We start from the raw sequence: 12,063 nt of genomic DNA, 5'->3' as shown, positions 1-12,063 counted from the left end.
AGGGGACACGGCTGGGAAGCTGACGCCCTCAACATCTGTGGCTGCCCTGACACGCTGCTCAGAGCCCACGATGGTTAAGGTTGTGCCCACTCGACATTCTGAGTGGGGCACAGACAGCCCAGTTCTGTGTGGGGAGAATGCCAAGCAGCAGCAGAACAGATGGAGCAGAGCCGGAGAGGAAGACGTGCCCCGGGAAAGCAGTCTCTGAAGCCTCTCCCGGCGGGAGCTAGGATCAGCCAGCCCCGTGTTTCCCAGATGGCTCCTGCTGACCATTAGAACTTAAGTTCCAAAGTGACTTTGCACACGTGATTGGGAGAGATGCAAAGCAAGTGCAGACCTTTACAGTGTTGGACCTCTCAGTTGTAGAGATGGCCACTTGCTCGAGAGGACGCCCAAAAATCCAGACTCCAGACCAGTTGATGCAAAAAGCATGAGGTATTTATTGTACGTTTGCGCAAACGGGCCCCCACCTAAGGCGGTGAGGAGCCCTGAGCGGCAGTTTCACACAGGTTATATAGTCAACAAATTAGCATATGGGATTGGCCGGTTCGGAGGGACAATTAGCATACCGGAAAGTGCTGAGGAGAGTGCTGAGGGAACCAGCTGAGGAGAATGCTGAGGAGAGTGCTGAGGGAACCAGCTGAAGAGAATGCTGAGGAGAGTGCTGAGGGAACCAGCTGAGGAGAATGCTGAGGAGAGTACTGAGACTCTCCGAAGGGGAGTGGCAGCTCTGCTCTGGGCATGCCTAGAGGTTCTCTAAAGGGGATAGACTTTTCCTTCCCAGAGAACGTGCCCGCTGGACCCTGGGGAACATCTAACCTCTTAAGAAGCCCCTGATATCTGCCCAGGCCTAGTTTCCTGTCCCTCTCCCCCATAAGGGTCCTTCATTCCCTCCTTTTCTTTTTGCAAAGATTTTAATCTTAAAATCTATTGAACCGGCCTGGGGAGAACCTGCCTCACTGGAGGGAGGAAACTCTGTTCTTGCTGGACTGGGTTAGGTTCCACGTTAACAATTGCGGAGCATGGGGATTGGAAAAACAATGGGGAAAGGCCAGGAACATCATAAATATTAAACAGTTTTTGAAAGTCTTAGCTTGAGTGGGTTCTGAGTGCGCTGGAGCTTCCATTTGGCTGGTCTATCCGGATCCTCGGGGCCCTGAGGAGGTGGTGCTCGCTTCACGTGTGAGGCGTGGACCCAAGCAGCGATTCCGTCGACCTTGAGAGCGGTGGGAGTTGTCAACAGCACAGTGAAGGGGCCTTTCCACCGGGGCTCTAGAGTCTTAGATTGGTGCCTTCGGACATACACAGCATCACCGATTTGGAAAGGATGTGGAATGGTTGTCGTCTTGGGTTGGTAGGCTGCTGCAAGAGGTTTCCAGACCTGGTTCTGGATGATCTGGAGTGCTCTCAACTGGGCCTGTAACTTAGGGGCATCGGCAACGGAGTCACTGGCAAGGTCAAGCAAGCCTGCTACTGGTGGGGGCCCTCCATAAAGGATTTCGTATGGTGTCAGCCCGCAATAAGAGGGCGTGTTTCGGACCCGGAACAACACCATAGGGAGGAGTTGGACCCAGTCTTTAACACCAGTCTCCAACGCTAATTTGGTCAAGGTCTCTTTAATTGTTCTATTCATTCTTTCTACCTGTCCTGAACTTTGGGGTCTATAGGCACAGTGCAATTTCCAATTTATGCCTAATGCTTTGGCCACCAACTGACTTACCTGGGAGACAAACGCTGGGCCATTGTCGGACCCGATTAACTTAGGCAAGCCGAACCGGGGGAAGATCTCCTCTATGATCTTCTTGACGACCACCTGGGCGGTTTCCCGTTTTGTGGGGAATGCCTCAGTCCATCCGGAGAAGGTGTCTACAAAAACTAGAAGATACTTATTCCCATAACTGCCCGGCCTTATCTCAGTGAAATCGACCTCCCAGTTGATTCCTGGTCGGTCTCCTCTTACCCTAGCTCCCTCCGGGAGCTTGAGGTGTCTGGCATTTACTTTGGCACACGGAACACAGGATTCAGTCACCTGCTGGGCTAAAGAGTCAAATCCGGGGATGTAGTAAGACTGCCTATCTTCCTGTAAGGCTGCTTTTAGCTTTTTGTATCCCAAATGAGTCCATTGATGGAGGCTGGTAATTATTTCTTTAGCCAATTGGTGTGGCAAGACTATTTTCTCTCCGAGCCTCCAAACCCTTATTTGTTCATCATACTCTGCACCGAGCCGCTGAATCGTATCTAAGTCTTGGTCCGAATAGAGGAAAGGTGGTTCCCTCGATACTTGGGTGGGCTCAATTGTCTTTAACGGGAGCACCTGTTGGCTCAGGGCTGCCGCCCTAGCGGCCTCGTCTGCCATCCTGTTTCCCCTTGCTACGGGGTCGTCTCCTCGTTGGTGCCCGGGGCAATGAATTATACTCAACATTTTGGGCAGGAACAGGGCCTGTAGAAGATCTAGGATTTCCTGCTTATTTTTAATGTCCTTGCCTGCTGAGGTTAAAAGGCCCCTTAGCCGGTATATCTCCCCATGTACATGGGCAGTGGCGAAAGCATACCGACTGTCTGTATAAATGTTGACCTTTTTGTCTTGTGCCAGTTTTAAAGCTTGAATTAAGGCTATGAGCTCGGCTTTTTGAGCAGAAGTTCCAGGCTTTAAGGCACTTGACCAGATAACAGTTTTTCCATCCACCACCGCTGCCCCAGCCCTCCGCTCACCGTTCTGTAGAAAGCTGCTCCCATCCGTGAACCAGGTCATTTCAGCATCCGGCAGAGGCTGGTCGGTTAGGTCTTTTCGGGTGCTGTGGGCCTCAGCCAGGATTTGGTGACAGTTATGGATTACCTGGGCCTGGGGCCCCAGTTCCGGGAGCAGGGTGGCCGGGTTTAAAGAGGTGGCAGTCCCAAACCGGACCCGCTCTGAGTTTAATAACATAGTCTGGTAATGAGTTATCCGAGCATTTGAGAGCCACCGGTCTGGTGGCTGACGGATAACTGTCTCCACAGCATGAGGTGCCACTACGGTGAGAGGTTGGCCTAGAGTCAATTTATCCGAGTCTTTCACCAGAACTGCCACGGCCGCTATCATGCGGAGGCACGGAGGCCAGCCGGCCGCTACATTGTCTAGCTTTTTTGAAAAGTATGCCACCGGCTTTTTCCAGGGTCCAAGCATTTGTGTTAGCACTCCCTTCGCCACTCCCTTGTTCTCATCCACGTATAATGTGAAGGGCTTGGTCATATCAGGGAGGCTCAGGGCTGGGGCTGACAATAGGGCCTTTTTTATGTTGTCAAACGCCCGCTGTTGCTCTTCTCTCCATTGAAAGGGAGCATTGGACTTCGTGAGGGGGTACAATGGGGCTGCCAGCTCCGCAAACCCAGGAATCCAAAGGCGGCAGAATCCCGCACTCCCGAGGAATTCCCGCATCTTTCTGGCATCGGTGGGGGGTGGAATTAGAGCAACCGCCCTTTTTCGGCTCTCCGTCAGCCACCGTTGCCCTCCTTCTAGGAGGTAGCCTAGGTAGGCCACCTGTTTCTGACATATTTGGGCCTTTTTCGCGGAGGCTCGATAGCCCAATTCCCCCAGTCTCTGTAGCAGGGCCCCGGTACCTTTTAGGCAGTCCTGCTCAGTTTCAGCAGCAAGGAGGAGGTCGTGCACATATTGCAGGAGGACCAGGTCCGGATGGTTGACTCGGAAGTCGGCCAAATCTAGGTGCAGAGCTTCATCAAACAAAGTAGGCGAGTTTTTAAATCCTTGGGGCAACCTTGTCCAGGTGAGTTGTCCTAAAAACCCGGTCTCTGGGTCTTTCTACTCAAAAGCAAAGATGGATTGGCTCTGAGGGCTCAGTCTTAAACAAAAGAATGCATCTTTTAGATCTAACACTGTGTACCATACGTGGGTCGGAGGCAAGGTACTTAGCAGATTGTAGGGGTTGGGCACTGTGGGATGCATATCCTCCGCTCTCCCGTTAACCTCCCGCAAGTCCTGTACCGGGCGGCAGTCACCCGTACCAGGCCTCTCTACTGGTAGTAGGGGGGCGCTCCAAGGTGAACGACAAGGTTTTAAAATGCCTAGGTGTAACAGTCTCTGGATATGTGGCCGGATACCTTCCTTAGCTTCCTTGCCCATCGGATATTGACGAACTGACACGGGAATGGCCGTGGGCTTCAGATCAAGGGAGGCCGGTTGACGGCCAGCCCTATTCCCGCAGTCTCTGCCCAGGCCTGAGGAAAATCTTGGAGCTTAAAGGCCCTTTTTCTGAAGTCAGTACCGAGTGCTGGACTCCCGTGTCAATCAGGAAGGTTACCGGTCTGCCCCCCACTTCAAGGGTTATCCTGGGCTCGGGGGGGGGGCTCCTGGCCCTGACTCACCTAGTCGTCTTCTTCCAGGGACAGGATTGGAACTGGTCTCCTCTTTGGTCCCTGTGTTTTCTTCGGGCAGTCTTTGACCCAGTGTCCTCTTTCTTTACAATAGGCACATTGATCTCTTTCCACCCGAGGCTTTCGTTTGTCTCCCAAGTCCCTATTCTGTCCTGGTCTACTCCTTTCTGTATCCTGCACTACGGTGGCCAAAATTCTACTAAGCTCTTGATTACGTCTTTTGTCTCTTTTGTCTTCCCTTTCCTCCTGCTCCTTGCGGATTCTTTCCTCCTTCTCCTCTCGGATCTCCCTTTTGTTGTAAATCTTTTCTGCCTCCTTCATTAACTCTTGTATAGTACGGTAGGCTTCCATTAATCTTTCTAGGAAGCCTGCCGGCGTTTCCTCAGCCCCCTGCACTACTGCACGTACCTTGGCCAAATTGGTGGGGCGCTTTCCAGCCCCTCTGAGACCCGCAAGGAGAATCTGGTGGTAAAGACAAAGTCGCTCCCTACCAGCAACGGTGGTGTAGTCCCAATCAGGACGGGTTGAGGGAAACGCCTCCTCGATTTCGTTTAGCAGTAGGGTCGGTCGGCCATCTGCTCCAGGGACGTTTTTCCGTGCCTCAAGGTAGACACGCTGCTTTTCCTCAGTAGTGAGGAGGGTCTGCAGAAGCTGCTGACAATCATCCCAGGTGGGCTGATGAGTCAATAAAATTGACTCGACCAGCCCAGTCAGAGCCTGGGGGTCCTGAGAGAAAGAGGGGTTATGGGTTTTCCAATTGTAAAGATCGGAAGCAGAAAATGGCCAGTACTGCATCTGGCCAGCCACCGAGCGAAGAGGAAAAGCCTGCGAAGTCCAGACGCTTCCCGAGCCCCCTGCCTGCCCCCGACGGAGGCGCAGGCGGCTGGAGGGCGGGGAAGGCGCTGAGACTTCTTCCCCTGCCCTCGTGGAATCAGGGGGTGGTGCAGAAGGTTGCACATCCCGCTCTGGTTGTTGTGGGAGTTCCTGCGGGGGAGCAGGCTGGCCGGGAAGATAGGGTGGGGGAGAGTCAAAGCGCAGAAAGTCCTGATCAGCCGGAAGAACCGGTGGCTTGTCAGGTTTTGGATCTCGAATCTCCTTCAGTGGGTATAGGGAGGAGGTTGGCACAACCGGGATAGGAGGAGGGGATAACGGGGTCCGTATGGGCTCCGTCGGGAAGGAGAAGGGTTCTATCCAGGGAGGGGGATTACGTGAAAGATCCTCCCACGTAGTAATGTAGGGCACCTGATCAGGGTGTCCATTGGATCCTGGCTGAAAGACCCGCGCCTTAATCTGTAAAATAATATCGAGGTTAAAAGTGCCGTTCCTTGGCCAGCCGACCTCGAAGGCCGGCCATTCTGAGGAACAGAATTTTGCCCATTGTTTCCTTTTAATCTCCACTGAGAGGTGGCGCGCGCGTTCTTGAACGTCCTTCCAGTGATCTAGAGTGAGACTTAAAGGGGTGGTTATTTGTTGACCCATGTGTGCAAGGATTTCAGCCCAAACAAAAAGAACAGCCAATGCACAAACATATACAATAAGCAAGACAAACCACATGGCTTGCGCTAGTTTTGGGAGCGGCTACCTGACCAGCCCTCCCCGGGAAGGAGGGAGACTTGGTCTCCGACCCACCTCCAGACCACCCCGGGAGCGTCTTCCGGGGGAACGGACCAGGGGTTGCTGGGCACGCCTGCCTCCCCCACTGGTCCCACAGAGTCAGGTCAGATACTGGCCAGTCAGAATACTCCAGTCAGAATCCAGTCAGAATACTCAAGACGAAGAACAACAAACAGAAAACACTTAATTATACCTCCAACTGGTCCTGCAGAGAATGGGTCTGAGGGCGATCTCGAGCCCCACGTTGGGCGCCAAAATGTTGGACCTCTCAGTTGTAGAGATGGCCACTTGCTCGAGAGGACGCCCAAAAATCCAGACTCCAGACCAGTTGATGCAAAAAGCATGAGGTATTTATTGTACGTTTGCGCAAACGGGCCCCCACCTAAGGCGGTGAGGAGCCCTGAGCGGCAGTTTCACACAGGTTATATAGTCAACAAATTAGCATATGGGATTGGCCGGTTCGGAGGGACAATTAGCATACCGGAAAGTGCTGAGGAGAGTGCTGAGGGAACCAGCTGAGGAGAATGCTGAGGAGAGTGCTGAGGGAACCAGCTGAAGAGAATGCTGAGGAGAGTGCTGAGGGAACCAGCTGAGGAGAATGCTGAGGAGAGTACTGAGACTCTCCGAAGGGGAGTGGCAGCTCTGCTCTGGGCATGCCTAGAGGTTCTCTAAAGGGGATAGACTTTTCCTTCCCAGAGAACGTGCCCGCTGGACCCTGGGGAACATCTAACCTCTTAAGAAGCCCCTGATATCTGCCCAGGCCTAGTTTCCTGTCCCTCTCCCCCATAAGGGTCCTTCAACAGTATTTTATTTTCGAGGAACTGCCAAATTGTTCTCCAAAGCCAACTGCATTGTTTTACATTCCTACAGGCAATATATTAGGGTGGCAATTTTGCCACACTCAACACTTGTTATTGTCTATCTGTTTGTTGATTTTGTTTATTGGAAAGAGAATAGAGGGAGACAGACAGAGACAGAGGGAGGTCCCATCCACAGGTTCACGCCCCAAATGCCCATAACCAGTGGGCTTTTGCAAGACCTGGTGAAAGGCAGTGCAGGACACAAGAACTCAGTCTGTGTCTTCCATGTGGATTGGGTCACCACCACTGCCTCCCAGGGTGTATTTTAGCAGGAAGCCACCATGGGCACCAGAGCCAGCAGTCAAACCCAGGCATTCCAGGTGACACCAGGGTGTCCCAAGCAGTGTCTAAACTGCTGGGCTAAGCACCCACTCCCTACCCTTGTGAATCGAGCCCTGTGGCAGCGATGACACCATGGCCGTTAGCACACATCCTCTTCTCAGTCCTCTGCACCAAGCATGCTGTGCACACATGGCCCTGTGTGTTTATGGCACTGCTTCTGCTGTGGCTGCCTGAGCCAGCACCTGCTCTTTCTCCTGGAGCTCAGGGCTCTGTGATGCATTCAGCATCAGAGAGAGAGAGAGAGAGAGAGAGAGAGAGAGAGAGAAGCTCCCACAGATTCCTGAAGTCCTCTCCCACAAAAGGCAGGGACCTGGTGACTGTCACATCCACTGTGGGGCCATCAGATGAGAAACAGAAAAAAAGCGAAGAAGCAGAACTAAAGCAATAAAGGAAAGTAGCATAGATAGAGAAAAAAATAACAGAAAAAATAAAGGAACAAACAGGCCAAGTCGTGTTTCTCAGATAACCACACAACAGCTTTGTGAGCTGAACGGATGAGGTCAAGTCAGGCTCTTACACAAGGACCTGAAATTCCCTGATGAACATGGCACAGGAGGTCATAGCTAGACATGGGTCTATCATAGCTGGACATAATTCATGATAATTTTCTCTTGGGTGTCAAGAACACTTTTCTCAGAAACAGGGGTGAGGGGAAAGAGATATAGAGATAGAGACAGGGACAGAGACAGAGACAGAGACAGAGATAGAGATAGAGGGGATAGAGATGGAGATAGAGATAGAGATAGAGATAGAGATAGAGATAGAGATAGAGAGAAGCCTCAAAGTGCTTTTGGTTTACGTGAGTAAAGTGACTGATATTTATAGATGAGACATTAAAAGCAATATGATGCTTCGGTGATTTTTTTCATTTCTAGTTCAAAAACCTTCAATTTTAGGGGCTTTTAAATAACTCATAATGCCCACAGTTAAAATTATTCAATCCCCCCCCCTCTTTTACTTTTTGAAGATTTATTTATTTATTTGAAAGTCAGACTTATGGAGGGTATGGGGGGTGGAGCGAGATTTTCCACCTGCTGGTTCACTCCCTAGATGGCTGCAACAGCTTGATCTGGGCTAGGCCAAGGGGCCAGGAGCTTATTCCTGGTCTCCCATGTGGGTTTCAGGGGCCCAAGCACTTGGGTCATCTTCCACTGCTTTTTCCAGACCATTAGCAGGGAACTGGATCTAAACTGAGGCAGCCGGGACACGAGCCAGCATCCATATGGGATGCTAGCATCCCAGCTGGTCCCAATTCCCTCTATTTTTAAAACTCTGCATGACTGGTATCAAAATGATGCTACAGTTTAACTTATATCCTGACAGCCTAGAAAAAGTCCTGTTGCAATAAGCAATAAGGCACATTATTAACCTGTGTATCTAAGAGGAAGATAGCTTTCATCAGAGTTTCCCCCAATAATATTGTCAGCAAATTTCTCATCAGAAATGTTTGAAGCCAGAAGGCAATGGATTGATATATTCAAAGTATTGAAGTAAAAAAATCTGTCAACCAGGAATTCTACATTTACTAAAGCTATCTTTCAAAGCCAAAGGAAAAAAAAGGCCTTCTCAGATCCACAAAAACTGAGGGAGTTGGTTACCACTAGCTTTGCCATGCAGACAAGGGCTGTTTCAGGGGGAAATGAAAAGATACTAGACAGGAATGCAGAGGTTTGCTTTTCCTTTCTTATTTTTTTTTTAAATTGTTATTTGAAAGGCAGAATGACAGAGGGAGGGAGGGAGGAAGGAGGGAGAGAGAGAGAGAAAGAGAGAGAGAATCTTCCATCGGCTGCTGGTTCTCTCCCCAAGTGGCCACAACAGCCGGGGGTGGGCTAGGCTAAAGTCAGGAGCCAGGAACTGGACCCAGATCTCCACATGGGTGGCAGGGACCCAAGTACTTGAGCCACCATCTGCTGCTTTAGCATTAGCAGGGAGATGGATTGGAAGTGATGCAACCAGAACTGGAACCTGTGATCCAATAAGAGACACAGGCCTCCCAAGCAGTGGCTTAATGTGCTGTGCCACAATGCCTACTCCAGGAACTCAAAGGTTTATGAAAAAATAAAGATCTCGGGTAGAGATAAGTACACACACAATTATAAAAGCTACTTTTTTTTGCACCTTTGTCTTGTAACTTTCTTTTCTTTTCTTTTTTAAAAGTTATTTATTTATTTGACAGGTAGAGTTACAAAGAGTGAGAGAGACAGACAGAGAGAAAGAGGTCTTCCTTCTGTTGGTTCACTCCCCAAATGGCCACAACAGCTGAAGCTATGCCAAGCCAAAGCCAGGAGCCAGGTGCCTCTTCCTGGTCTCCCATGTGGTTGCAGGGGCCCAAGGACTTGGGCCATCTTCTACTGCTTTCCCAGGCCATAGCAGAGAGCTGGACTGGAAGAGGAACAACCGGGACTAGAACTGGAGCCCAAATGAGATGATGGCACTGCAGGCAGAAGATTAACCTAGTGCGCCATGGTGCTGGCCCCATAACTTTATTTTCTACATGATTTAAAAGACTAAGGCATACAAAACCATTAGTCTATATTTTGGATGTACAATGCATAAAGACGTAATTTGGTGACATTAGCAGCGGAGTTGAAACTGTCCAGCAGCCATGTTTTGTATATTTTGAAGTTAAATGGGTATAAATTTGCATTAGAATGATACAGCTTTAAGAGGTCAAATGTAGGTCTGGCTTTGTGGAACAGTGGATTAAGCCACCTCTTGCAGTAGTTACGTCCTGTATGGGAGTGCAGGTTTGAGTCTGTGCTGTTCCTCTTCTGACAGCTTCCTGCTCATGTACCTGGGAAGGAAATGGGAGATGGTCCAAGTCTTTAGGCCTCTGTCACAAACATGAGAGACCCAGGTAGATTTCTGGGCTCCTGGTTTCAACCACTGCAGCCATTTGGGGAGTGAACCAGCAGCTGGAAGATCACTCATGCTTACTCTGTCTCTCCATTTCTCTCTCTAGCACTCTGCCTTTCATATAAATAAATAAATAAATAAGTAAATATTTTTAAAAATTAGCCAAAAAATATTAAATATAATTCCATGGTAACCAGAAAGGAAATATAGAACATTTACACATGGAAACTAGACAGGAACTAAAATAGTTTATTAAAAAATCAACTAACAAAAGAATATTGTAATTCAAGAAATGAGGGGAATTATATAAGGCATACAAAAACAAATGTCAAAAGGGCAGAAGTAAGTCTCTTCCTACTAATTATGTCAAATGTAAATGGACTACACTGTCTAATCAAGACAGAAATTGGCAGAACTGATAGAAAAAAAACAGGGTCCAATCACATGTCAGCTATAAGAGACCGCTTTTAGATCCGAAAACATAAATAGATTGAAAGGGAAAGGATAGAAAAAGATATTCCATGTAAACAGTCATCAGGAAAGAGCAAGGGGACTAAAATAGACTTAAAGACTTAAGACAAATTTTTTAAGTCACTAGAAGTTACAAGAGACAGTAGGAATGTTATATATAATAAAAGGCTCAACTCAATACACTGTGACAATTATAAACATCTATGATCCTAATAACAACCTTCAATATATCAGAACAAAATTTAGCAGATTGCAAGGAGAGTCAAATAGTTCTACCATAATGGAGACTTCAATATTCCACTTTTAACAATAAATGGAAGGCCAGCGCCAAGCCTCAACAGGCTAATCCTCCACCTTGCGGCGACGGCATACCGGGTTCTAGTCCCGGTTGGGGTGCCGGATTCTATCCTGGTTGCCCCTCTTCCAGGCCAGCTCTCTGCTGTGGCCCGGGAAGGCAGTGGAGGATGGCCCAAGTCCTTGGGCCCTGCACCCGCATGGGAGACCAGGAGAAGCACCTGGCTCCTGCCATCGGATCAGTGAGATGCGCCGGCCACAGCGGCCATTGGAGGGTGAACCAATGTCAAAAGGAAGACCTTTCTCTCTGTCTCTCTCTCTCTCTCACTATCAGCTCTGCCTGTCAAAACAAACAACAACAAATGGAACAACCAGACAGATTACTGAGGAAACAAAACATTTGAGCAACACAAGTAGATCTAATAGACATACACAGAACACTACTCTTGAGTGCACTTGGAATTTTATCCAGGGCAGATTACAAGTTAGGTCACAAATTAAGTCTCAACAAATTCAAAAAGATAGATATACAATAAATCGTCTGTGAGAACAATGGGATAAAGTTAGAAAGTAGTAATGCAGGTAAAACTGGAAAACTCACAAATCTATGGAAATTAACACTCAATTAATGGATGGAAGGAGAACCAGAAGAACATATGTGAAGCTGTCCAACAATCCTGATCATTAAGGAAATGCAAATCAAAAACCACGATGAGATACCACTTTATACCCATTGAGATGACTATTACTAAAAAAATTAAAGAGCAAATAACAAATATTGCCTAGATATGGAGAAATTGGAATCTTTGTGGAATTCATGGGGGAAATAGAAAATGGTGTAATTGTTATGGGAAACAGTATGGTGGTTCCTCAAAAATTAAAAATAGAATTAACATATGATCTAGCCTTTCCATATCTGGGTATACACTGAAAGAACTCAAAGCAGGTACATGGGAAGATATTTTTACATTCATGTTCATGGCAGCATGATTCATAATAGCCCAAAGATGTCGCAGTGCAAGCGTCCACAAACAGATGAGAGGATAGGCAAAATGTAACATCTCCACACAATGGAATATTATTCAGCCTTGAGAAGGATGGAATTCCTGGCACACTGTGAGCACTTGGTGCAAAAAAAAAAAAAAAAAAAAAAAGCCAATCACAAAAAGACAAAGACTGTGCAATTCCACTTTTCTAACACACTCAGAGTAGTCAAATTCATAGAGACAGAAAGGGGCTGGAGCCAGGTGAGCACGTG

The sequence above is a fragment of the Lepus europaeus genome, chromosome 14, assembly GCF_033115175.1.
Source record: "Lepus europaeus isolate LE1 chromosome 14, mLepTim1.pri, whole genome shotgun sequence".
Taxonomy (NCBI): Eukaryota; Metazoa; Chordata; class Mammalia; order Lagomorpha; family Leporidae; genus Lepus; species Lepus europaeus.
The sequence above is the reverse complement of the archived record's forward strand: the minus strand, read 5'-3'. Positions refer to the sequence as shown.